Source organism: Phyllostomus hastatus, unplaced genomic scaffold (assembly GCF_019186645.2).
Source record: "Phyllostomus hastatus isolate PE091 unplaced genomic scaffold, TTU_PhHast_1.1 phas_scaffold_385, whole genome shotgun sequence".
In the NCBI taxonomy this organism is placed as follows: Eukaryota; Metazoa; Chordata; class Mammalia; order Chiroptera; family Phyllostomidae; genus Phyllostomus; species Phyllostomus hastatus.
The window spans coordinates 12,486,696-12,514,667 of NW_025334026.1; the positions used below are offsets into that span (position 1 = coordinate 12,486,696).

Genomic DNA, 27,972 nt, shown 5'->3' on the forward strand with positions numbered 1-27,972 from the left:
CCCTCCAATTCATATGTTGAAGCCCAGCACCCAGTGTGGTGGTGTTAGGAGGCAAGGCCTCTGGAGCCCTTGTGAGTGGGAATAGTGCTCTTATAAAAGAGATCACCCCCACTGGAGACTGGGGGTGTGTGGCAAAGGAGGGAAGGGAAAAATAATAAGTAATAAAGTAAAAAAGAAAAGAGATCCCCACAGACCTCCCTAGACCCTTCCACCATAAGAAGATACAAGGCGATGTCTGCAACCCAGAAGAGGGCCTTCACCAGGCCATACTGGTGGTCTAATCTCAGACTTCCAGCCTCCACAGCTGTGCGAACTAGATTTCTGTTGTTTTTAAGTCTGCACCCCACCGGTGCTCTGTTAAGACAGTCTGGACTGAGACAGTAGGGAACCAGGAGGGTCAAGAATGCAGCTCCCCTCCTCTGGGCATAGAAGCAGAGGTAGGGTAGATGGCATCTAGAGGTCAAGGTCAATCTTTAGGGTGGCAGGGTCAGGGAGGGAAAGCCAGAAGGGAGCTGTCTCCTACACTGGATCAGAGTGGAGAGGACAGGGGTGGCTAGGGCTGTGGGGATGCTGGCCTTCCCATTACCAAGGGAGGCGGACCAGGGTGGAGGGGGTGGCTGGGGAGAGGGGCTGCAGTGTGGCAGAGGACAGGACCTGGGTGAGGTTAACAGGCAGGACTGCCTGGCCGTGGACAAACAGAGGACAAACAGGGGAGGGAATGAGCCACAGGTGTGTGTGTGCGTGCACACACATGCACCCACTCAGGCTATAGTGCAATCCGGCACAGCCACAATAACAGAAATCGGGCATTTGCTCTGTCAAGTGAGCATACTTCACACCCACCCATCCATTCAATTCTCTCAATAACTCTACCAGGCAAACATCATAGGTATCTTCATTTTTATAGATGGGGAAATTGAGGCAGAAAGAGGTGTAGCGATTTGTCTGAGGTCACATAGCTCATAGATGGGAAAGCTGAGATTTGAACCCAGGCTGTGAGGGTCCATCATCCAAACTCTTAGCCACCAAAGTGGACAGGAGATACTGGAAAGGGTGTGGTGCCCAAGGGTAAATCCCCAACTTGGACTTTTATGCTCTGGGTACAGAATTCTAGGTACTCCTTCCCAGCCTGCTGGCTACCTGGGCCTGGCGGGGGGTGCACACTTGTGTGCATTAGGTTCCCCCCAGGTCCCCTCTGCCAGGCTCTTCTGCCTTTGAAACTCCTCTCCATCTCTACCCCCTCCACCTGTTGCAGAGCCTGCACCCCACCATCCCTTGTAATCCAGGCGCTGCAGACACAATACATCCTGGCTCCTGGCTCACGGAGGAGGGCGTCTGAGGGGTCCCGCCTGGGAAAGCAGGAAGGACAGGACAATCCTTTCCCTCTACAGAAACTCCCCTGCCTTCAACCCCATACCCCATCACCTAAATTTTTTACCGTTCTGCTGCTCTAACCCAGCTGCTACCAGGCCTCCTGTCCACTTCTGACTCTAGGCCCAACCCACGCTATTTCCCTGCCTGAAGCCCCTTTGGCATCCTGGCAGCAAACTTCTGCACTGGGCTCCATCAAGCTTCCTGTCCACCCCACCCTCCACTAGTCCCTCCTCTGTACTCCCAGCTCCCCCACCACTACACTCAGTGATGGCTGTGCTCCCTGGAGACAGTGATGCCCCAGTCCTGTGTACCTGCCAGCCCCTGGCAGTGCTGGGCCAGGTGACAGCAGCTGGATGAATGAAGGGCTCATTGTTTACATTACAACTGGTGGGGAGTGTGCTGCACACATGTGGTGCCCCACGTGGTGCTCCCTGCACCCTCTTCCTCCCCTGCCAGCAGCCCTAGGCCAGCCCCATCCCCACTAGCCTACCCTGGGCATCTTACAAGGGCGAGGGCAGCCAGCACACTTCATTTGGACTCCCCATTTCTGACCCAGAAGGGAGAGGTAGGATCTCCGAGATTGGGGGATGGGCTGCTGGGTGTGTGACTCCCCACAAGGTGCCCCTCTACCCATCCTCCCCAGTGAGGGGGATAGCGCTGGGGTCTGCGTGACAGTGCCCAGTGAGCACCTGCCCCACCCAGGCCCCGCCTGAAGGACCCAAACGGGCGGGTCCTGGAGGCCGAGCGAAGTATCCTTGGCGGCCTCGGCCCCTCCCTGTGAAGAGGGCAGAAAATCTGCTGCCTCACCAGCCACCAGCGCCAGCTTGGGGGAGCACCCCTGCGGGAAGCCGCCCCGCCCCAGCCCCCCCCCCCCCACCACCACCTCCGCCATGTACTTCAACCAAGTTTTGCAAAGGGCAGTGGCCAGGCGCCTCCAGTCTGCGCGAAGGCTCCGTGTTCTCCCTGACCCCGGGTCTGGAGAAGGGGGCTAGGGGGGCGCGCCCACCAGGCTGTGCCCCTCGGGCCTGTGAGCCCAGAGCCCTGCGACGCGTCCAGCCGCCTCGCGCTGCCCAAGGGAGAGGAGGCGGGCGCCCCCCCCCCTGCCCCCCAGCAGATGTGCCGAACTCGGGTCTCTGGCTGGGCGGGCGGGAGGGGGGGCGGAGGATGCTGACGGCGCCCTCACCACCGGGACAGGCAGCCCGGGAAGCGCCTCCCAACGCCAGCAGCACCCCCTCCTCGCTCGCGGGCGTGGGGAAGTTGAGGTGCATCCCAGCTCCGGCTCCGCTCACGCCCACCCTCCAGCCCCGACCCTGCGGCCTCTCTCACGCCCGACAGTGTCCCCCGGCCGGCCCGCTTCTGCCCAGGCTGCGGCCACCGCCGCCTCCCGGATCCCTCGATCCTTTGTTGCCCGGCAAGCCCCCTCCTTCAGGGGGTTCCCCCGCTGCTCCTACCTTCGCCCCTCCAGCGTCAGGCTCAGCGGCGGCGACCCGGCGTCGGCCTCCTCCGCCGGCCCGGCCGCCGCGGGGGGGAGAGGATGCTGCGGCCGCTCCCGCTCCCCGTCGCCCCACCCGCGGCTGAGCCCGGTGGCGCCGGGACTCGGCGCTCGCGCTCGGGACCTGGCCTCGCGCCGCGTGTGCGGCCGGCTGGCGGCGGGCAAGCGGGAGCAGCTGACCCAGGCAGCCCCGCCGCCGCCTACGCGCCCCGCGGCGGAGCCCCGCGAGCCGAGCCGAGCGGAGCGAGCGGCCCGGCTCCGGGAGGGAACAAAAGGGGCCGGCGCTGGGACGAGCGCCGGAGGGCGGGGCCTGGCGCGGCGGGGGCGGGAACGCGGGCGCACCGCCTCCCGGTTCTCGGGCCGAGGCGCCGAGCCGCCGGTGGGCGGGCGGGCAGAAAATGAGGAGGATCCCGGTAGTCCGCCCTCAGCCGTCAGTCGCGGTGGGGCGCGGGCGGTGTCGCGGGTGCGCCAACACCCATTTCAGCGCTGGGCACGTAGCGGTGCTTCAGTCGTGTTTGGCGTAAAAACACTCTTCAGCTTTGCTCCGCTCACAAGGACGTCCCAGACCCTGGGGAGAGACTGAAGCTTGGGAAACTGCGGGGAGGGATGGGGAGGTTCCGGGAAGGCTTCACGGAGGAGGTGACGTTGGACTGGACAGGAAGAGATGAGAAGGGGATGGTATGACCGAGGTTCTGACTCCAGGTCTTACTGAGCTGTCCTGAGGCCAAAGGAGATGGTAATAAATGACTCGGGGTTCTCGGTGATTTGCTCCCAACATGTCTTTGCAAAAGTGGTACCCAAGACACAGATGATCCCGGACCCCCTTGCCCGAGCAGAATCTCCTGCGATATCAGAGGAGTTGCCACAGCTGTGTGGTCCTCTCCCCTAAGTGGGCAGCACAAGCTAAGTGGCAGCTGAGGGGTAAGAAATAAATGAATCCCAACACCCACAGGTGCCTGGTGTCCGACTGTGGTTGCCTTCTGTGCTTTTGTGACCCTTTCCCCTTTGATAAACTGACCTCTCAGCCTTTGTTATGCTGGTTCTTCGACCAGTAGTGCCCCCCACCCCTGGCCTTCTCTGTTTGACAATCATACTTCCCCTTCAAAGCCTAGCTCAAACTTACCTTCATTTTCCCTGAGCGTGGCAATGTGGGTGTGTTGGGGTAGGTTGTTGTCTGCACAGTGAGGCCCACTCTGGAGGGCAGACACAAGGTGCAGCGTTGTTCACATCCCCTAAAGGTACCTAGCACAGAACCTGGCCAAGGGCAGACCTTCAATGACACTTGTTGAATGAATGAATTTGCTAAGTGGCCACCAACCATCCTTCTGCTGCCCTGGTATCCATAATCTTTAAGAAATGAGTTAACCTCTGGAACTCAGTTTCTCCATCTATAAAATAGTGATAGTGTTTCACTTCGGTTCAGCAGACGTGTAATGGTACAGTGATGAGGCTGGACATGGGCCAGCCCTGAGGAGGCCCTCAGTGGGGAACGGGCTCCAGACCTGGAGACCAGCTGTGGGGGAGGGTGCAGAGTGAGCCCAGAGGAGGGGCAAGCTTCTGGTGGAGGTGTCAACCCGATGGGAAGAAAGGTGGAAAGGGCTGCGTTCAGAAACCACAGAGCAAAGTGTTCCGTGTGGCTGGGATGAGTGGTCCAGATATTAAGAAATGAGGTCCAAGGCATCAGGCAATGGTAAAAACACAGCTCCATCACCTCCAGCCCATGGGCAAGACTCTCTGGGACTCTGTTTCTCCATCTATAAAACGCAGCTAGTGTTAGACTGCCCCCTAGGGTTGTTGTCAAGAGAGCAAGGTCATAAAAATGACTGCATACAAGGAGCTTGGATTTTCTCCTGTGTGAGGGAGCTTTCTGACGGACTTCTCTCCCACGGGGAGGAAGAGGCAAAGAGTGAAGAGCGGGGCCTTTCCAGTCGCCCACTCCTCCCTCCCTGGGAATCAGTGGAGGCCGCAAAGGCCATGGGGGTCCCAACGATGGGAAGCAAGAAAGGCCCCGTCAGAGGCCATTCTGAAGGTTCTCCTGACAGGTCATGGGGGCGAGCTGAGACCCTGAGAGACCTGCTGGAAGGCTGCAAGGGTCCAAGCTAGACCTGGGGGGCTGGGACACTCTAAGGGTGAGAGAGCAGCAGAGGAAACCAAAGGAGAGACCAGTCTAGGTCAGGTTTTCGGAGCTCCTTTGAGACTGAAATCCAGGGTGACTCTCCCCAGAAACTCGAGATATGCTTACACACCAACACACAGACACAAAGTTTTGTGAATAGGTTCAGACCGTTCACAGACCCCCTGAAGCACCCCTGGTCTGTACAGCCGGATTCTGGGGCAAGAGAGAGTGCTGAGAAAAAACAGGGCGGGTGCACTATAGCTGAGTGTGTGATTTGCCCAGATGCGGGTTTCTGACCCAGACTGAGTGGTGGGTGCACCCTGGAGCACCCCTCCCTTTTTTGACACCTGAGGCTTCTGGAACCAGGAAAGTGGCCAAAGACCCCAGGATATCATCCGTAGAGAGAGACTAAGAAGGTTCCTTATGAGAATGTAAACCATCACTGCATCCCAGCCCCTCTTTGCACAGGTGGGGAAACTGAGGTCTAAAGAGAGGCAGGGGTTTCAGGACACACAGACCCTGCTGTGATGCACCTGAGCTCACCTGCACCAGCAGGGTCAGCCAACCCCTCCACCTACCTTCAGAAGGTGGGTGGCAGGCCCACTGCCCTCCTCCCTCACCAACAGCTCCCAGTTCCTGCAGAGCACTAACTCCTCCTTACCTAGACTGGGCGGGCGAGACCGAAAATACTCGACTCATCCCCGAGGAGGTCACTTGCCAATGCGGTTGTTAGGCTTGTAGGTGAGAAACTACAGGATTCTATCTTACTGCAGGTTCAGTTTGGGTTTTGTGCTTGCTGCAACCAAACAAAAGATGCAGATGTGGAAGGGGGAGCCGGGCGTGATGCCCCAGGCACCAGGCCTGGGAATGGGGGTGGAGTGGGGGTGGGACTGGGGGAGACGGGCTCTCCCAGCAGACCTCTCACAGCCTTTTGTCTCCACAGAAAGTGCTGATTTGACCATTTTCTTGCTGACACTGGTTATGACCAGTGGCCCCAACAGCGGGAGGGGGATAGTTGTGGGAAGAGCACATCAGGAATACTTGGGGACCGGGGCGGAGGTCTCAGAGCCCTGCCCTGGGCAGCCACAGACAAGGCCCGGCTGCCCTTCGGGTTGCTGCCCCTCGGGTATGCTTCCTTATTGTCTCACTCGTCAGGACCAATAAGACATCCACGTGATGGAATATGTTACAGTCTCTGAATCACTGCTTATAAGGAATCTGTAAGAAGTGGGGAAACACTCTGGTATTTGTGTCAAATGAAAAATGGACATCAAAAAATTGTAGATGTGGTAGAATGGGAAAAACTGGTCACCATGATGGCCTTGGGTGGGGGGGGACCCATGGGATTTTTCCTGCCCTTTTCTGCATTCTCCTAAACAAGTGTGTGTTACTTTTAGAGCTAACAAAAGAAATTTATACAGAGAACACTAAAGATTCAACCAGAAAACTACTGGAACTGGTAAATAAATTCAGTAAAGTAGCAGAATACAAAATAAATATCCAGAAATCAGTTGCATTTTATACACCAATAATGAATGGTCAAAGAGAAATTAAGAAAATAATCCATTTACAATCGCATTAAAAAAGAAAATACCTAGGAATAAATTTAACCAAGGATATAAAAGAACTGTTCTTGGAAAAGTTATAAGACACTGAAGAAAGAAATTGAAAAAGATACAAATAAGTAGAAGCATATACCATGTTCATGGATAGGAAGAATTAACATCATTAAAATGTCCATACTACCCAAAGCAATCTATAAAATCAATACAATTCCTATCAAGATACTAATGACATATTTCACAGAACCAGAACTAATATTCCAAAAATTTATATGGAACCACAAAAGACCCTGAATAGCCAAAGCAATCTTGAGAAAGAAGAACAAAGTTTCATATGCTACCTGATATGAAACTATAGTCAAGGCCGTAGCAACCAAAACAGCATGGTACTGGCATGAAAACAAACATACAGGTCATGGAACAGAATACAGAGCCCCAAAATAAACCAATGCCTTTACAGTCAACTAATATTTGACAAAGGAGACAAGATATACAATGGGGTCAAGATAGTGTATTCAATGAATGGTGTTGGGGAAATTGTACAGATACATGGAGAAAAATTAAATTAGATCATCTTTTTACTTCATACACAAGAATAAACTCCAAATGAATTCAAGGTAAATGTAAGACCTGAAACCATAAAAATCCTAGAAGAAATCTTGGACATTTCTCATAGCAATATTTTTTCTGTTGTATCTCCTCAGTCAAGGGAAACAAAAGAAAAAATAAACAAATGGGATTACATCAAACTAAACAGTTTTTGCACAGCAAAGGAAACCATCAACAAAATGAAAAGACAGCCCACTTAATAGGAGAACATATTTGCCAATGATACATCTGATAAAGGGTTAATGTCCAAAATTTATAAATAACTTATAAAACTCAGCACTAAAAACAACAATCAATCCAATTAAAAATGGGCAAAGTGCCCTGGCTGGTGTGGTTCAGTGGACTGAGTGCCGGCCTGTGAACCGAAAGGTTGCCAATTGATCCCCAGTCAGGGCACGTGCCTGGGTTGCACCAGGTCCCCAGTTTCTGGGTGTGAGAAAGGCAATTGATTGATGTATCTTTCACACACTGATGTTTCTTTCCCTCTTTCTCCCTCCCTTCCCCCTCTCTAAAAATAGCTAAATAAAATCTTTTTTTAAAAAAGTGCAAAGTACCCGAATAGACACTTCTCCAAAGAAGACATACAGATGGCCAATAGACATCTGAAAAGTTGCTTAATGTCACTAATCACCAGAGAAATGCAAATTAAAACCGCAAGGAGATATCACCTCACACCTGTCAGAACAGCTATCATCAATAAATCAACAAACAAGTGTAGGCAAGGATGTGGAGAAAAGGGAACCCTAGTGCACTGTTGGTGAGAATGTAGACAGGTGCAGCCACTCTCAAAAACAGTACGGAGCCCTGGCTGGTGTGGTCCAGTGGATTGAGTGCCATCCTGCAGACCAAAAGGTTGCCGGTTCGATTCCCAGTCAAGCACATGCCTGGTTTGCAGACTGGACACATGCCCAGCTGGGGTGTGCAAGAGGCAACTAATTGATGGTTCTCTCACACATTGATGTTTCTCTCCCCTTTCTCCCTTCTTTCCTCCCTCCATAAAAATAAATAAAATATTTTTTAAAACCAGTATGGAGATAATTCAAAAGGTTAAAAATAGAACTACCATATGACCCAGTGATTCCACTTCTGGGAATTTATCCAAAGAAACCCAAAAGATTGATTTGAAAGAATATATGCACTCCTGTGTTCATTGTAGTGTTATTTACAATAGCCAAGATTTGGAGGCAGCCCAAGTGCCCATCAGTAGGTGAGTGGATGGTAAAGATGTGGTACATTTACACAATGGACTACAACTCAGCCGTAAAAAAGAAGAAAATCTTACCTTTTGCGCCAGCATAGATGGACTTAGAAAGTCTTATTAGCATAGCATAGTGAAATAAGCCCAGTGTGAGAAAGACAAGTACCATATGATTTCACTCATATGTGGAATCTAATGAACAAAATAAGCTAACAAACAAAATAAAAACAGACTCATACATACAAAGAACAGACTGACAGCTATTAGAGAGCAAGGGATTTGGGGGCTGGGTGAAAAAATCAAAGGGATTAAGAAAATGGAAAGGAAAAAAACCTCATAGACGCAGAAAAGAGGAAAAGAAATTTAAACCCAAATCCTTTTCTATTGCAAACACACACAAAAAATGATTGGATATTGTCAGTGGCCTGGGGCTGGGAGTGATATCACCATGGAGATATCAGCTGAAGCCTTCACGCCTAGGCCACACCCCTTTCAAACACGTGGGGTTTGCCAGAGTCCAGCTCTTGCTTCCCCGGAGAGGACGGACGGAGAGGACGCGGCCTCTGATCTAGGGAGATCGGCGGCGACAAAAGGTGTCTGCTACTGGGGGGTATGGGCACTTCCTGTTGGGGATTCCCAAGGCCCTAGGGGGCTTTTTACCATGCATCCTCCTGCATTTCATAAAGGCTGCTGAGTGAGTGAAAGCTGGCATCTGTAAGCGAGCTTATTACAGGGGAGGTTTCAAGCTAAGAACTTTGTATGAGTTGCGGAAATAAGGACCTCCCTGATGAGAACAAGGGAAGGCAGTTTAGTCAGAGATTGCTGTAGCAAGGCAGTCCGTACCAGCTCCTCCCGTGGCAGAGAGTCATGGCAGGCAGGGGTGGGGAAGCTTCGGGGTGGACAGGAGGGACAGCGCAGGTGTGTCTTGATGGGGGCGGCTGTAGGTGTGGGGAGCTGGATGTGGGGATCAGTGAGGGGAGCATATTTGGCGTTGTCCAGTTGGTCCTGAGTCGGGATAAGAAGCAAAAACTCAAAGCTGGCATTTCTTGATCAAGTCCTGGCCATCTGTGGTTGTCACTTGGCTTCCTGGACTGGAGGCTGTGGAGAGTCGGTCAGTCCTTTTTTGCACATGGTCTGGCTGTTCGTTTACGTATGTCCAGTTTCTCAGTGTTAACTCACGGGGTCCTCACCAACTATGCTAAAGCTGGTGTGATTACGATGTTGCTTTAGTGAAGAGGAAACCAAGTCATAGAGAGGTCAAGGGACATGCTCGAGGTCACACAGCTTGTGAGAGCAAGGTTAGCCAGGACACTGGGCTTCAGGGCCGGGCTCACTCCTGACCACAAAAAGACAACAGGGAGACACCACCTGGAACCGCAGCCTGAGCTCTGCCACTCAGCAGCTTTAGGACCCAGGGCAGGTGCCCCGGAACCCTCCTCCTCCACAGGGCCGCTGGGAGAGCTACACGGAGAGGAGGTGCTGGGTGCGGAGTGCCAGTTGCACAAGTACGTGTGGAGTGCCTGCTGGGAGCTGTAGTTATCGCTTCCTCTCTGCCAGGCGTGGTTCTAAGCACCTGAGATTCTGTCAACTCACGTAATCCCCAGGACACCCCCTGAGTGGGCCGTTACCTGCCCCACCTACAGATGCAGGTGTGCAACTTGCCAGAGCTCACACAGCAGGTGGAGGGCGGTACCACTCAGAACCCAGGACTCCCAGGGCCAGAGCTGGTGTTTCAGCCCTTCCCTCCCTGCCCGTGAGATGAAGCAGTGGCTCCGAACTGAACGGGTGGCCCGGGGAAGGGCGGGGGCACCTGCAACAGTCCAGGTGGCACAAAGCCTCAGCTGAGACCCGATAAGGTGAACTGCTTCTTTCTGAGTGACTTCTGAATGGGCTTCTTCAACTGGGGGCCCTGGAAAAGAGGGGATGTGGAGGGAAGAGGCCACCCCCTCTGAGGGTGGACCACACCCGCGGCCACTAGCACTTGAGTGGACACATGTTAAGGACTGTGCTGCTGGGGTGGACGTTCACCTCTTGGGGAAGGGGCCTCGGTGTTCATGGCCTCCACTCCCCCTGGGGTTCCTTCCTCCTTGCATGCTGAGCGGGCCGCAGGCACCCAGCCTCCTTTTGCCAAGGGAAGCATCTAGAAGGTGCTGGCTGGGGAGCTCTTCTCCGTCCCTAGCTTTCCAACCTCACGGCCTCTCTTCACCACTGCATTCCTCATTTATCCCTTCTCCCTCCACGTCCCCAAGTTTGCACGCCTGTGTATTGCATCAGGCAGTGGAGGTGGTGGCACACCTGGAGGCCTGTTTGCTCTGTGCTTCTGTGAGCCTTTTGCAGGGTCCATGGTCAGTGTCTTTCTTCCCAGGACGCTGCCCACTGGCTCCTGCCACTTCTGAGGCTGCCCGCTTCACACAAGGCTGCGCTTTCTCTGCAGCCTGGGTGGAAGGGGATATTTCTTCTGGGTCTTTTGGGTTCTTCTGAGAAGTCACACAAATCATCCATCACCCCACCAAATGCACAAAAATTAGAGATCAACAGAATGTGACTAATTTTACCATGAAAAAGCACTGGAAGAAATAACCATACTGTTGCCATCACTTCCTATAAGGAAGGATGTTTTAGCACCAGATAAAGGAAGGAACATAATTTTGGAATACAGGCCAACCCTTTAAACTAAATAAATCTGGCTTTCTGGGTGAGGGGGGGAACCTTCTTGTTTTGTTCACTTTGCTGCGGAAGGAGAAACACTCGGTCAAGGTTGGCAGCTGCTCCTGGGATGTTTGGGAACCAGCATCCTCAGAAGTCTGGCTCCGGCTCCCCAGCCAGGGCAGTGACTCTCCTAGGCCCCAGCCCCTGCCCCTCCTGCTGCTCCCGGACACCTTGGTTTCCTGAGAGAACTGCACTGCTTTGTTTGGCTTTTCTTGGACCAGTCCACACATCCTTCCATCCCCCCACATGTACACCTTCCGGGGCCCCCCAGAGCCTTGGCTGTCTGTGAGCCAGATGTTTGGAGAGAAGCTCGGAGCTAATTTGTCCAATCCCTGTTGCTTTTCAGCAGGAAGGATAAAGTGCCATTAGACAAAGCACCATTAGGAATGCTAGCAGTCCTCTTGAAAAACCACAGCCTCCTGTCTCTGCAGCTTACTGCTGCAGCTCCCCTGTTCGTAAACTGCCCCTTGATCCCACAAATGTGGTCCACGTGTGTATACTATGCAAAAGTTAGAGCTCATATTCAAACTGCTGGTGTCCTAGCAACAGAATCCCTTCTTTTGCTTTTAAATTCTTTAGCTCCTTTTCTGCCCAGTGTATGGCTACAAAATTGCTTTGAAAACACAGATACACAGATGTACACCGTCTAAAGTGGCAAGAGCTCTGATGGAGTCACCTGCAGGGTGCTCTGGGCCACATCTCATTCTTGATGTGTGGGACCAAGGGCAGCTTCCCGGAGAAGGTGACAGCCCGGTTGTGTCTTGAAGGATAAGTGCGTGGCAGGCACAGAGAGCAGCCCAAAGGTGCTGTGTGAGGAACCTTGAAGAACCCCAAGCCACCAGAGCGCAAGGGAACGAGCCGAGATGGAGGCCGAGGGGCAGCAGGCTCCTGTCAGAGAGGGAGGGCTTCCTGTGGCTAGGCTGCGGATTTGGGCTTTTTTCTAAGGGCAATGGGGAGCCCTGAAGAGCTCTAGGTAGGGGAGGGGCATGAATTTCAGACCTGAAACCTGGCTCCCTAAGACATACAGAGACAGTGTGGAGGCAGGTTAGAGCAGCAGGGCAGTCAGGGAGGTGGGGTTCGGGGGTGGCCCTGTGGACAGGGATGAGGAGTGTGACTCAGCCACACGGGCCTCAATGTCTAGCAGGGTGTGTGGGCTGAGAAAGAGCAAGTCACGGAAGACAGGACCTGCAGACTCTGGGCTCCCAGCTCCTCCCAGCAAGAGGAGGGACCTCAGCCGCTGATGCTCTGAGGCTGAAGGGAGGGTTTTGCCTTCTACAGCTGGCGTGGAGGATAGACGCAGCTGCCCGCCTAAGAAAGCAGGGCCAAGGACAAGCACATACTTGTTTCCCAAACATGCTACCCCACTGTGAGAGACTGCATTCTCCGCCACACTCCTAAAGGATGTTGTGTTATGTATTAGAACCTCCCACTCTGTGGCCAGCGCTCCCTGTGACCCTCAGGCAGGGAGGCTGAACCCAAAGAAAAGTGATGCTGCAGACAGGGTGATTCCCAGGGGTCCCAACCAGGTGGAGGGAACACCTAGCTGGGTGTCCCTCTGGAGCTGAGGTTGCAATGATGCCAACGCACCTTTCACCTTGGAGGAGCAGCTCGAGGAAGGGTATATGGTGGAAGAAAGAGGCACAGGCTTAGGAAGTCACAGACCTGTGGGCCCTTGAGCTGCTTTTGATGCATGGGATGTACCAGCATGTGACCCTGGATGAGGGACTCAGGTCCCAGCCTCCAGCCCCTAGTCTGCCACACGCAAACAACAGGCTCCACCTCCACACACAAGGACAGGTAGACTCAGTCCAGAGCTGCAGCGCTCCGATAGAAGCGTGGCAAGGGTGCTGGGGGCCACATCTGAGTCTCAACTGTGGGGCTAGAAAGTGTGCCAGGTAGCTTAGGGCAGGGGGATTGCTTCTGCACAAAGCATTGCCGTACCTGTCTTTTTTCATTGGTTGGACACAGAGAAGCAGAAGCAAAGATGTTAGTCCAGAGTGGTCAATTCAGGTCAAGGCTTTACAGCAAGGGAGTGAGGGGGAAGGGACCAGAATGAACCTTCTTTGTCTTTGGCAGGAGGGAGGGTGTCTGTGAATGTCATCTGTGAGCCAGTCCCCAGCCTGGGAGCTGAAAGCAACCTCTGCACAAACCTTCCATAGGACCCTTTGAAGACATGTAATTGCTATGTGCCTCAGTTTCCCCATCACACTACTGCTGTCCTTTTTCTTTTTCAGTCAGCTCCACCCCAGCCCTCTCCACAAGGTTCTGGGGCTGACATCCTGCACAGCTGAGAGTGCTCGGGCTGCGGGCTGGGAAGTGCTCAGTGGAGCCCTAGTCCCACGGCGCCCACCCCCCAGGCCCCTACCCCTCAGGCTCCCTCTCCCTTCTGCAATTGCAGCCTCCCATTCAGCCCTGGGAACTGAAGTCCCAGAGGCCCCAGAGGAAGTCAGAGGGCCTGCACAAATCAAGGGGGTATTGTCTACCAGCCTGCCTAGCAGAGGCACAGGTGACAGCCTGGACTGTGAGTGGCGCCTGAGGTGGGGGGAAGGGTCATCCTGTGGAACTGAGCCCTTGAGCTGTGGGGTCTGCGCTAAATCCAGGTAGATAGTGTCAGGACTGAATGAAATTATAGGTCACCCAGTTGGTGTCGCAGAGACTTGCTTGGTGTGGGAAATCGACATACTGGGTGTCAGAAGTGAATTATGTCTGCAAGTAAGGAGACACACCAGGAGTCTCCCTATAGTGGGGGGGTCTATAGACCAGGGTGTGGGTGGGTGGGGGTCTCTACAGCAAGGTGGGGTTGAGGGTGGAGCCACTGTGTGCCTTTGGGCAGTTTTCTGCACCCACTATCCTCACCCTTGGTTCATAGATGGGGGAGCTAGGTGGTAAATCGCTTTTGGTTTTGACTATAAAATATCTCACATATAAAGCACATTTGTAGACCTGACTGAAAGATAATAAAGTGAATGCCTATGTTAAGAACAATCTGGCTTAAGCCCTGGCCAGGTGGTTCAGTTAGCTGGAGCATCGTCCTGAACACGGAAAATCTGTGGGTCCAATTCCTGGTCAGGGCAAATACCTAGGTTGCAGGTTCTATTCTCAGTTGCAGCATGTACAAGAGGCAACCAATCAGTATTTCTCTCTCACATCAATGTTACTCTCTCCCTCCCCGCCCCCTGTCCCTCTCTCTCTAAAGTAATAATTAAAATATCCTGGGGTGAGAATTTTTTTAAAAATTTGGCTTAAGAAATAAAACTTTACCAGGACCTTGAATCCCCTATATCTGGCTTAAGAAATAAAACTTTACCAGGACCTTGAAGCCTCGGACCTTTGAGGCTGTACACAGCCTCAAACGAGGCTGTGTTCATGTTGCACGCTTTTCACCACATGTAAATGGAAGTGTGCGGTAGGTGTTCGTCTGTGATTTCTCTTGTGCTGCAACTGGACGTTTGGGATTCAGCCACGAAGACGAGGTTGGCCACAGAGTGTCCCATTGTGTCCCATCCCTCAACCTACTTGTCTCCTGTAGTTTCCAGTGTGGCGTCTTGTTTAGTTTTGTTATTTTTGCAAAACTCATGGGGTCCATTGCCTAGGTGCCTCTCAGGTGCATAGCTAGGAGGGAAGTGACAGAGCCACGTTTATACGATACTGTTGAATTGTTTTCCCAAGTGTTTGTACCAATTTATATTTTCACAGCAGAATACACGTCCTTTCGGTCTGGTATCCGTAATAGCACTGTGCATTGTCAGACCTTTTCATTTTTGCTGGTCTGGTTATTGTAAAAAAACAAAAAGAAAGCAAAAAAGCAACCCAAACCAACTACACGTGAGGCGCCTTTCGAACATCTCCACTCCTGTGTGCAGTAGTTATCCGCGCATTTGTCTGTCTGCCATTGGGCGGCTGGTCTTCTCTCTTCTTAATCTGTAGGAGCATTCACATATCTCAGACATTATTCCTTTATCGCTTAAAGAATTGTCAAGACCTCTCCCAGTTAGTGGCTTGTCATTCAACTTTATTGTATGTCTGCAAATAGGCAGAAGTTTGCAGTATGAATGTAGTAAAATTTATTGTCCTTTTTTTTGGTCACAGGTTAAGTCTTTGGGTTCTTATTTAAATCAGAGATTTTCTATTTACTTTTTAGCAACATGGCTCTTTGTTCAAAGGAAACCACAAATGGTCCCCCCACATTGAATGCCCACCCCTGTACCAGGCCAATTCTTTTCTTGAAAAAAATTTCATGGGCAAACTATCATAAAACAAAGATCTAATTGCCATACAGATTAATGTTACACATTTTCTTTTTAAAGATTTTATTCATTTATTTTTAGACAGAGGAGAAGGGAAGGAGAAACAGAGGAAGAAACATCAATGTGTGGCTGCCTCTCATGCACCCCGTACTGGGGACCTGGCCCGCAACCCAGGCATGTGCCCTGACTGGGAATTGAACCGATGACCCTTTGGTGTGCAGGCCGGCACTCAATCCACTGAGAAACACCAACCAGGGCTAATGTTACATATTTTTAAATAGTTAACAAAATAAATATGTGATGCGCATGTTTATTTTGTTTAAATAATTGAATCTTGATTGCAACAACAACAATGAAACAAGAAGAGTAAAGACAGAAAAATCAAGGACAGTTCTACAAGCACTGCTGGAAGTCAGCAGTGCTCAGTTAGCAAACCAGGCCAGCTACAGGCCACCAGGCCAGGCTCCAGGGTCCTGAGACTCTTCAGCCACTTTCTTTTTCCAGATAAAATTAAATTAATTCACTTCACAAGATGATTCTTTCTTTTGCGAGGTAATTTCAGAACATTGGTACATAAGCTCTGGTTATGCGCTTAAAATATGGATGTATTTTTAATCCAAGTTTCCAGGGAAAGTCGCTGAGTAAACTTAGTACTTGTTTTAAATAACAAATGTCTAAATGACACAAAATCACAGTATTTTGGAATGTTATGGGATCCCGGAACATTTTGACCAAATTCCCTCATTTTACGAAATAGGAGACTAAGGTCCATTTTCTGGAGATCTTGAGTTGCAAGAAGCTTACAGCAGGCCTGGGGAAAGGAAGAGCTGCCTAGAAACAGAGGGGCGGAGGTGTCAAGGGAAGCCCCTCCTCTTGGACGGGCTCCTCAAACCTGAATGGCTGCCTGCAGACATGTGGCCTGTCCACCTCGGAATTCATCTCAGCCACCTCAGACTTGCATCCAAGTGAGGTGCCTGGCCTGCTGCCCCCCAAGTGGGCCTGGTGTAGCAGACCACCAAGGTGCCCTTCAGGCCTGGTCTCCCTCACCTCCCTGGCCCTGCCAGCAGCAACAGCACCCCTAGGAGGAAGATGAAGGTCTCTGCCAACCTCACCTAGGCTTTCGTCCGCCTGGGTTATGGTCTGGCTGGCTGTTACACTGTGGACACGCCCATTTGTCTTCCAGCTGCATCGATCAGCCTTCCTGTGGCAACTGCCAGAGGTGGGCTGGGGTGGGGAGGCGCCCTGTGGGCCCTACCAGCTTTTCAGCCTTGGGGCCCCAGCCCAAGGAGTCCAGGGCTGGGAAAGTCCATGAATCCGCCCTGACCTGTGCGGCTCAGTCAGTCGGTTGGGCTTCGTCCTACAAAGTGAAAAGTTAACCATTCAACTCCCGGTCAGGGCACATGCCTGGGTGGTGGTTCAGCCCCAGGTTAGGGTGTGTGCAAGAGGCAACTGATCCATGTTACTCTCCCTCTCTTTCTCCCTCCCTTCCCCTCTTTCTACAAATAGATAAATAAAATCTTTTTTAAAAAGGTATCCACGAATCTTGTTTCCCTAGGATGCCCCCAACCCAGGGCAGCCCCTTCCGACCATCCAACCAGACTGTGGCCACAGACACCTGGGACCCTCGTCCCTGTTCCCCACTTTTTGCCTCAGGCAGGAGATGAGATGACACCTCAGGCCCAGGTCCTGGTGTACTTTCTGGAAAAACATGGGAGTGTCTTTCCAAACATAAAGGCTGTAGGGCCGGGTGATGCAGCCGCTGCGGACCATCAGCTCCTATTAGGATTCTGGCCCTGCTGCTTATTCTCTGTGTGACCTCGGACAACAACCTTCACTGCTCTGTGCCTCCGTTTCCCTCTCCGAGATAACGCTTTCTCTAGGGCTCTTCACAGGACGCCTGGAACGCTGCAAGTACTATGTAGGGGCAAATAACGATGCGCTCACAGAGAAGGGATTGCTGGGAGGAAGTGACTACAGTGCACTGGAAGGGCTGCCCCAGCGCCCGCCAGGCGGGCTTCCCAAATGCCTCTGAGGTTGACTCATCCTCCCCAGCCCTGCAGTCTGTGCCCCCCCTCCACCCACACACCCACACTGCTTCCCATTAGTGAGGTGGCATCCTGTGCTCTGGCGTCCTTGCTCCTCTCTTCCACGCTCCCAGCTTCAGCCTGGAAGTTGCCTTCCAACCACCCTGACTCCCGTCCCCGTGGGAGGCAGACCTGGCCCAGGGCTGTTTTCAGTCTCTAGCCCCTCTCCCTGACCTCCAGGGGGCGCTCGCACAGCCAGGCCTATGGCAGAACTAACCTAGTAGATTCCCAGATGGTCCTTTTAATCTGGAATGCTTGACTTCCTGTTTTGTTTTCCATCAGCAGTTTTCAAAGCAAAACTTTCTTTCCCATAAAAAGTATTTCTTCAGATTACTGACATTTATCCCACTCTGAAAATGAAGGAGATTTGGGATTTTCATCTGAACGAAGTTTTAGATTACAGACTGCCCAAGGAAGTGGTGGAGGTTCAGAGCCCTAGTTTGGCCTGGTGACCTGGGTTCAAATCCCCCCCGAGGCACTTGCTGGCTATCTGATTTTTGACAGATCACTCAGGGCCTCACTCAGTCGGTCACTGCATGTAAAAAATAGAAAGAATTTCTTCACCATAGACTTGTGGAGATTAAATACAATGTCGCAGTAGATGGCTTCTCCAAAGCAGAGGCTGGCAAAGGAAAAGCCGTCAATGGCCAAGGAGACAGAACTTCTCCCTAACCTCCTCCCAGTCGAGGTCTCATAGAGTGGTCCAAACAGAGGACAAGGAAAAATGAGAGGTAAAAATTCATGAGAAGAGTTCACAGTGAAAAAAGAACAGAATAGAAGGCATTAGAAAGGCAAGGGAGAAAAAACTCTGAAACTCAAAGGAGCAACTCAAGGCACCAACCTGGATCCTCCTCTAATTTTAAATAAGGGAGAATTCTGTGTAGTTTTCCAAGAATTTCCACAGCTTGGACAAAGAATGTGAAATATTCAGCCAACCCACAAGATCTCTGTCACTCATGCAGAAGTTTCTAAGGGCACTTATACTATACATATAGGAGATGTATGTTGCCAAATGTAAGAAGCCAGTCTGAAGAGACTGCATACTGCATGAATTGAACTCTGTGACATTCTGGAAAAGGCTAAGCTTTGGAAACAGTAAAAAGATCAGTGGTTGCCAGGGGCTAGGGGAGGGGAGGGAGGAGGATTGAATGGGTGGAACACAGGTGATTTATTTAGGATGGCGAAACTATTCTGTATGACACTGTAATGGTAGATTCATGGCATTATACACCCCGTAAAACTGATGAACATAGAGAGTGAACCTTAATGTAAACTATGGGCTTAGATTCTCAGACCTGCGCTCAATCCACTGAGCCACACCAGCCAGGGCTGGGCTTTAGTTAATAACAACAATGTATCACTGTTGGTTCATTCACTGTAATAAACGTACGGCATTAAGGCAAGATGTTAATAAAGATGTTAATAACGGGGAAGCTATGTGCCTGTAAAGGGAGTTATATGGGAACTCTCTGTACAATCTGCTTAATTTTCTGTAAATATAAAACTGTTCTGAAAAATACAGTCTATTAATTTAAAACGTGTACTTGTAGGAAGTATAATGCGGTGCAAAGAACACGGGATCCGGTGACAGGGAACTCTGACCAATAGTCACCGATTAGCTGAGTGGCCCTGGGAAAGCCCCTTGCCCCCCCCCAGCCCAGTTTTCTCATCCTTAAAATGGGGCATTGTGCTTGATTATTTCTAAACATCCCCTCGGGCTTTGAATTCCTCTGCTTTTACTATTAACAACATTTCAGAAGGATACGGAGTGCAAGTCTGAGTCTCTCAGGAAACAGCCCTATGAGTAAGGTTCAGGGAATGTGTACTGCAAGAAGTTTCGTTCTAGGAGCCCCCAGGTAGTATAGAAAATGTCAAGTCCTTGCCCCGGGCTTTTGCGAATCAATTCAAATTTTCCCAAATCGCACACGGGCGGCGACACCAACCGAAACACTAAACAGCTTCCGGTCCCTACCAGCTGGCGGGGTTTCTTCCCTTCTTGGCTTGGCCTGGACTCATATTTTATTCACGAAAATTGAGGCCCTGGGAGGCCTCAGCATAAACAGGATGTAAATATTTGCGGGTGGTGGTGGAGAGGTGGTATTTGAGCAGGGACTGTCCGAAGTGGGGACCTCCAGGACAATGCTTGCTTGGACCCGCCCACCTCCATCTCTTCTATAGGTGGGGGTTGGAGGGCTTGTGCAGGCTGTACCCCTGATTGGAGACCTGGTTTGGAGACCTGGTTCCCTCCACGTGAGTGGGGTCGTTGCTTCACCTTGTGCTGCATTCCGTTTCTGTTATCACGGGGACCGTCCTCAACTTGAGACTTAGGACTGGCCTTCGGGCACTTGCAGAAGTGCCAGAAAGCACCTCTTGTGCTTTGTGGAGTCCTGTCCCGTTCCCCAAATTGTACCTTCTCGTGGTGCTGTCCCTTTGCTTGTTCCAGTTCCACCTGGTGTGAATTTGCCTCTTTGGGCTTCTTAGAGAAGACCCCCTCCAGATGTTTGCATGGACAACGCCCTTTCCTGGAACTCAGGGCCTCCCCACCTCTTGGGCTCCCATGGGACAATAACTCTTGCTCAGCTACAGTTACCTGGCCTGGTGTGGGTATCACTTCCTCCAAGAAACTGTCCCTGAGGCTTCCCCTCCAAATCTGGACTTGAAGTCCTCCTCCTCCCCACTGTCTGAGACTTCTGTGTTAATACCTGCAATGCTGAGCTGAGGTCCTTCCTCCTTATCCCGCACTCAGATAGGGCCCAGACACTTCAGTCCTGTTCACTAATTAAATCCTTGTTGAATAATTGAATGGATAAATGGATGGATGGATGGATGGATGGATGGATGGATGGGTGGGTGGATAGATGCATGAAGGTGTAGTTTATTTACTGCCTGTGTCTGTGGCCATCTTTGACTCGCTGTCACTCCCAGATGGAACCCTCACTCCCGTGCTTCTGCGCCACGGAAGTCAGACCGCCCTCTTTCAGTGCCTTACACTCACTGTGCATTTGTTGTTCATTTTTGCAAGTTTGTGCACCTACAACACTGCCTGGAGCATCATAAGTAGCAGTCTTAGTGGACTCTCACAGGGTAAAGAGGATTTTCAAAGTTACACCCTGCACCCCACAGCCTCAGGTATGAGAAAAACGCTTCTGTGAGACATAACCTTCTTGGAAATGACACCCTTTCCAGGATTCCCAAAGAATGTGGTGAGCGTGTATGGGTATGAGCAGGCATGCTGGGACTAAGCTTCGCTGAATGTTCTTGACACTCTTCAGATAATGAGACTACACTTGGCTGCTTCTGAGATTAGGAAAAACATAAAATACACACCTAAATTGGAGCACCAGCTAGCCAGATTGGACCCAGTTGAACTACTCCATTTGCAGTGGAGGTGGGATGGGAATGGTAGGCGCAACCTCACGCTGAGAAGTAATGTCCTGGGGAGATTGCTGTTGAAAGAAATGTCAGGCTGCTTAGGTGAGGTTTTTTTAAGCACAGTTAATCAATCCCTAATTCATCCTGTGTGAACATGTTGATTTTTTCCAGTATGTATGAAACCTCCTAGCTTAAAGTGGGCTCCGTGATTTAGCAGTACAAATATCCCATGACACAGAGAGCCCAACAGGAAGCAAAAGAAAAAAAAAAAAGGACCCGCAGCAGCCTAGCAGCCTAGAGGGCCTGCCTTGGTCTTCACATTCCTTCTGGAAGTGCTCAGACCGCCACACACACTGCTGTTCCTGCATTTATGGGATGTCTAAAGCAGAGGCTCCGCCCTGGTGTGTGCTCAGGCCCCCAGACCTGCTGCATCAGAACCTCTGCAGTGTGCCCGGGACTCAGCATTTGGCTAAAACTCTAGGTGATTCCGTGCAGCCAGGCTGGAGAACCTGACGGAGCCCACCTGAGACTCTGCATTTCTAACCTGCTCCCAGCCGAAGCTGATGCTGCTGGTCCCTGGGCTACACCTGAAGTGGCATGAGTTTCGGCAGAATGATTTTCACTTGAAATAAAGTTTTTAGGACACAAGCAATTCACAAGTAATTCTTACTGCAGAAGACTAAAACTAACAGAAATTCATGGAGCGAACCATGAGAAGTTTACCTTGCCCCCTTTACCCGCACTCCCTCCACACCACGGTCCTCCCCATGGGGAGACACAACTAACGTTTGTGGCTCCAGGCAGAGTTAGAGTTTCTTTTTAGACACATTAGATTATTTTTTTTCCTGCAACTTTTCCTCCTACAAAATTAGTGTCATAGATGGCCTTCATATTTCAGTGACTCTGTAATATGAACATATCATCATACCACATGGGAATTCACCTACCCATTCCAGCAGTGATGGACATGTCTTATCATTTCCTGTTTTCTCCCTTCCTAACTGGCTGCAGTGAGCATCCTAGTACAGATGTCTTTGTGCACATGCGTAAACACTTCTGTAATTCAAGTTTCTAGAGGCAAATTTTGGGTAAAAGAATGTACACTGCTCACGCATCACATCTCAGGCAGAGTTTTTTGGTGAAACATCAAATCACCCAGGTGACTCAGCCCCCCTACAACCCAGATTTGATGCCCTGTGACTTCTGGTTTTTCCCCAAACTAAAATCACCTTTAAAAGGGAAGAGATTTCAGACGGTCAATGAGATTCATAAAAATACGAGGGGGCATCTAATGGTGATTGAGAAAACTGTGTGAGGTCCCAAGGTGCCTACTTTGAAGGGGACTGAGGCATCCTTGTCCTATGTACAGTGTTTCTTGTATCTTGTACCTTCTTCAACAAATGTCTGTATTTTTCATGGTACATGGCTGGATACCTTCTGGACAAACCACACACACACACACACACACACACACACACACACACCCCAGGTTGGAAAACAAAGAAAAACAGGCACTCCCAGCTCTCATATGCTGTTGATGGAGCAATAGCTGGACAGAGCTGGAAGGAGCTTGGTGGTCTGGTCCCCCATCCTTCAGCAGATTTAGAAGTGGCCACGCGGAGGCCAGGGCAGACATGCTGACTGAGAACAGGAAGCCGGGAGAGCTCGGATGAATAAACAAACAGAACAAAATTAGAAGTAAAGACTCCAACAGCCTAACAATCCTTGCTGCAGAGTGCGGGGGCAGAGTCGCCCACACGCCTGCCCGTGGTCTGGGGTCATTCCCACGTCACAGCACACAAATCATTTGGCCTTGGTGGTAACGACCCTGAAGCACCAGGGAAAACCCGGTACCCTTGTTTTTAAGAGGGTAAGGAAGTGTGTTAAGCAGTTTTCAAAGTTTCCCAATTGTTAAAATTTAACGAAACAGTTAAAATAAAAACCTTTGCATACAGAGGGCACTTAACTGGAACATGTCTCTATGTAGAATAGCTTGTTCTCTGGAAGGGTTCTTGAAGTATCACTGTTCAGGGTTTGCTTAAAGCAGGGCAGCCTCTCCTTGAAATCACCAGCCTCACCCACTCTAAAATGCCAGCTTGTGAGAAAAAATAAATGTCTGAAAAGATGTATCTCAGTGTATATCGTAGACATCTTCTCAGCCCCTCAAAATAGAGGTGTCAGGGGACAGGACCAGAGCTTTACTGCTGAGAGGCATAGAAATTGGAAAGACCAGAGTCTTCTTGGACACATTGGCTCAGGGGCATCGAATATAAACCTGCGCTCCCTTTTAAGGCCTAGCTCACAGGTCACTTCCCTGTAGAGCCTGGGCTACTCCAGCTGCAAGGGTCCTCAGGTGTGTGGGACATCTGAACACCTGCCAGGATTCTCAGACCATGAACTTGTTGTCAAACTCATGTTTGCGTCTGGCACCATGGTCCGAACAGTGCTCCCAGAACAGTGCTCGCACACGGCTGGTCCTCTGTGGACTGACCGTGCCAGAGTCACACCCAGACTCTGTGGCAGAGCCTGTCCTTGTTGAAAGGGCAGCCCTCTCTGGGATGGGTGCCTGTGGAGACAGTCCAACTGGGTGTCACCCTGTGAACTCATTAACTGGAATGATAGGAGCAAGGAACACACTCACACACTCGGAGACACACACCGGATTCAGGGAGAGGCTCAGAGAGGCAGAGCCAGGCATGGAGGGAGGACCTTTCAGGTGGCAGGCATGCCTCCTCTGTGGACAGAGTGACCTTAACCTCAGGACACCAAGGTCCCCAGAACGCTCCTGGACGGGCCAAATGTCCTCACAGAGGCAGACGTGAGAACAGCTGCTCAGACACAGGAGGAGCACAGGCTCAGAGGAGGACTTTTAGGTTGAATCCAGGCTCCATCTTCTACACATGGAGAAACCTGTGGTACCATGTGCCTCAGTTTCCAAATCTGTAGTGGAGGTAATAACAACCTCGCAGAGGGTTTTGAAGAAAAACATAAAGCCCTTTTACCTGGGCCAGTTGTTAGTTACTATTACTGACCCTCAGCAAGGCCTGAAGACTGTCACCCACCCCAGACGCTGAGGGGAGGCCAGGTCGGCAGGCTGAGAGGCAGCTGTCCAATGTGGAAGGAGCAGGCCTGAGTTAGCAGCTGTGGGCTAAGCATGCATTTGCAGTGGGGCCTCATTGAATCTCAGCAGCCCTCAGTTTTCTCTTCTGTAATAATAGTACTTGAGCCCTGATGGGTGTGGCTCAGTGGATTGGGTGTTGTCCTGCCAACTGAAACGTCGCCAGTTTGAGTCCCAGTCAGAGGTTCAGCGCACATGCCTGGGTTGTGGGCCAGGTCCCCCCATTGGGGGGGTGCAAGAGGAAACAGATCCATGTTTCTCTGGCACATTGTTGCTTCTCTCCCTCTCTTTCTCCCTCCCATCCCCTCTCTCCAAAAATAAATCAAATCACCCTGGCTGGTGTAGCTCAGTGTATTCAGTGACAGCCTGTGAACCAAAGGGCCACTAGTTCAATTCCCAGTCAGGTCCCCAGCCTGGGTTGTGGGCCAGGTCTCCAGTAGAGGGCGTGCAAGAGGCAACCACAAATTGAGGTTTCTCTCTTTCTCTCTCTCTCTTTCTCCCTCCCTTCCCCTCTCTAAAAATAAATAAATGAAATCTTTTTTAAAAAATCAAATCTTTTAAAAAATAGTAGTACTTGACTATTGAATGGCACTTTAAAAAACTACCTCCTGGCACTGCTGGTAGGATTATACGCTAGAACCACCTTTCAGGACATAAGTGGCAGCCCCAGCCCCGCGGGAATGTGGTTTCCTGAGACAACTTCTGTGCACTGAAGAGTTTATTTGGAAAGTTACTTTACAACTTTTGTTTTGCCTTGTGAAAGTTACAAATTTTAAAAACCTCGTTCTTCCTCAGACTTTCAAGTTCACTTTACAAATCTTATTTTTCTTCTTATAACTCTGGCAAATTATGACAATAACTTTTAAAGGTCTTTCTAGACACAGTATAATGAAATTCTCTGAAACATTTTAAATTACACTTACAGGTTTAATATATTTGACTTTCTTTTTAAGTATCTCACTTTTCTGCCGAATTTTCCAAGTACTTAAATATATCTTACAAAGCTAATAAATTAAACTTGTAATATGTTGAATCTAAGCTTCTTTTAAACATTCTAATACTATTTATAAATTTGGTAAATTTCAATCTAAAATCACTTTTTCAACTTAATTCAATCTTACATTTAAAATATTAATAGAATGATACATTTCCCCTGTTACACACTAGTATGCCAAGTTCTCATAAGCATTTCAAATTATTTAAAAAAAGATTTTATTTACTTTTAGAGAGGGGGAAGGGAAGGACAAAGAGAGGGAGACAAACATTGATAGGTTGCCTCTTCATGTGCCCCCAACTGGGGACCTGGCCTGCAACCCAGGCATGTGCCCTGACTGGGAATCGAACCAGTGACATTCTGATTTGCAGGCTGGCACTCAGTCCACTGAGCCACACCAGCCAGAGATCAAACTCTTAACATATCAAATATATAACAATTATGTATGCGTGCTACAAAAATACTAATACAAAATTTTTATTTTCTTCATCATGTCTGTACTTCTGAAACTCCCTGAGATTATCCACTGATTCAAAAACATTCATCAGTGTCTGCAAAAGGTCCAGCACTCACTATTCAGTGCACTGACAATAGCAGGGGTTGATAGAGAAAATCCTTGCCATCATGAAATCTATTCCAATGGGGGACATATTCAATACATACATTAATACATTGACAGTTAGAGTCATATGTTATAGAAAAGGGAAAGCAGGGCAAAGAGGAAAAGAACTGGTGGGAAGCAGGGAAGCCTCAATGAGTAGATGACACCAAGCACAGACCAGAATGAGGCAAGGGCAAACCACGTGGACATCCAAGGGAAGAGTGAGTGCAAAGGCCCTGGGGTGAGGATGTCCATGGACTTTCTCATTTAGAGCAAGGAGGCCTGTGAGACGGGAATCAAGTGTATGAGGGTGAGGGTGGTGGAAAGGGAGATTTTTATTCCACCTTGACCTTGAGTATTCTGTGAGGATTTGTCTGGAGACCTTCTACAGAAAGTCATTTTAATGATTCTTATTAAATTGGAGATGCCCTTACCTGGGACCCTACAGTTCTCTGTCTAGGCATTTACTCTAGATAAACTGTCTCAGAAACACAGTGGAATACGCTATGGCAGAAAACAAGTGAATTCCTTCAGCGAGTTTTTACTGAGCACCTACTCCATGCCAGGCACTGAACAAAAGAGACAATTTTACATTCTCTAAGGTGAAATATACTGATTAGATAAACCTCAAAAACATCATGTGAAGTGAAAAACAAAACAAACTGAAAGTTATTCATAAAATGATTCAACTTATGGAAAGTTTTAAAATCCACCACATTCACCAAATAATAATATGTCATGTTAACAGATGATCTAAGTCTCATCAAAGTATAAAAGTATATAAAACACATAGGCCCCAGGTTCAGACCACCTAGTCTAGAGTCAGTCTTCCCCTACTCACCAAGAGACACTAGGGGCCTCTTTGTGCCTCAGTTTCCTCTTCTGTAAAGAGGGAGTGAGAAAGGAAAGAGAAAAGGACACAGCGGAGAGCTGTGTTCTCCGTGTTGTATTTCTTTTTTTAAAAACGGAGGCAAAATTTTAATAGCTGTCTTGACAGTGAGCACATGAGTGGTGATGTTATTTTCAGTATGCTTGAAATGTTTTATAATGTAAAACTTCGAGATTAAAAGATCATAAAACAAGAGCAAACACTCCTACATGCCTGACCCCACACGCACCCTTGCCTCCCTCCAGGCCACTTGCCACGTGACAATGAGAGTGGTCTACAGCGTAAACCGGGTCAGGTAGCTTCACCTCGCCTCCTCCAGGGGCTCATTGCTCTTGTGCTACCCTAGGCTCATCTCTCCCCAGCCCCACCCCGACTTGTCCAGGACTGACCCGACCACTGCTGCTCCACCCTCGCAGTCAGTCAGTCATTCACCCCTTCAGCACAAAGGGCGCAGCTACGCTGGGCCAGCTGTATAGGCAACAGGGCATCATAGTGACCAGGGCAGAGTTCGTTCCCTTTCTCAAACAGCTTCCATTCTGAGGTGGGGACAATCAATAAACAAGGCAATAAACCCAGGTAATTACAGACTGTGGATGAGTACAATAAAGAAATAAACAAGGTGATAGGGAAGAGAGCAGTGAGAGACAGGGAGGGCGTTAGGAGGTGCCTTCCAGGCAAAGCCAACAGCTGTTCAGGTCTCAGATCTTGCATCTAATGCCTGTCCCCAGCAAAGCACTTTCTGATCTCCCAGGTGGAGCGGAACCCAATTGCTGATATCCTAACAATCAATCAGTGCCTTTCCAACACATCATCATGATAATGAAGTAAAAGTATGTTTGGCTGCTTGGTGTCTGTAAGCTACTTGAGGGCCAGAAGCTTGCTCTGTTCACGCATCCTGTGTCCATCACAGTGGCTGCAGGCACTACATCAGTATTAGTTAAACACAGAAACCAAGAGTCAGGCTAAACCACCTTCCAAACTCTACAAACCTATTCAGAGCGATTCACGAGGACACATGTTACCCAAATGACCAAGTTTTACACTCTAGATATATTTAGGAAATATGCTTTTTCATTACATAATGAGCCTTTTAATGCTGAAAATGCTAATAAGAATGTCAGGAAAACTCTAATGGTGATGGAACATTCAGTGTACGAGAGAAAACAATTATTTTAGTAATAGTATCACCATCTTAAAACAATAGCTAAAATTAATAAAGAAATGCACTGGAAAACAAGTGATGTTTTAAAAACAGTGTAAACAAGGCAAACAGCGTCAAGCAGGTCCAACATTCTGGGCCAATGGGTGGGTGGGAAGCAGGAGTAGCCAGCAGTCCTGGTTTTGAGATGCCACCAGATTTTCAACTCCATCCAGCAATAGGGGAAGTGGATTATCATCCACTGGTAAAAGTCAAGGTGTCATTTTAACCAAGACTTGTTGTCTGTCCCATGTGATAATTTGATTGCAAGGCTCTGGCTTTAAGTAAAGATTTTGTTTTCAATTTTCTCTCCTTTCCAGTCTTTCCTCTTTTGTGTAGCTAATTGCCCTCTTGTGAGAAAATAATCTGGAAGCTTAGCCTAGTGGTGAATTCAGTGTCCTGGGATTTC

The 27,972-nt window shown here is 49.8% G+C and overlaps 1 protein-coding gene across 2 annotated transcripts in view; it reads right to left on the minus strand.

The window, feature by feature from the left end:
• CLIP2 (CAP-Gly domain containing linker protein 2) overlaps positions 1-3,146 on the minus strand; it is a 69,448-nt gene extending 66,302 nt beyond the window's left edge. Inside the window, exon 1 of one of the 2 annotated variants that reach the window (XM_045819399.1) lies at positions 2,826-3,146. The gene's annotated coding sequence lies outside the window, so the exon portion shown is untranslated. The remainder of the gene's footprint in view (positions 1-2,825) is intronic. The other variant, XM_045819400.1, reaches the window with a different exon arrangement.
• Between the last annotated feature and the right edge of the window lie 24,826 nt (positions 3,147-27,972).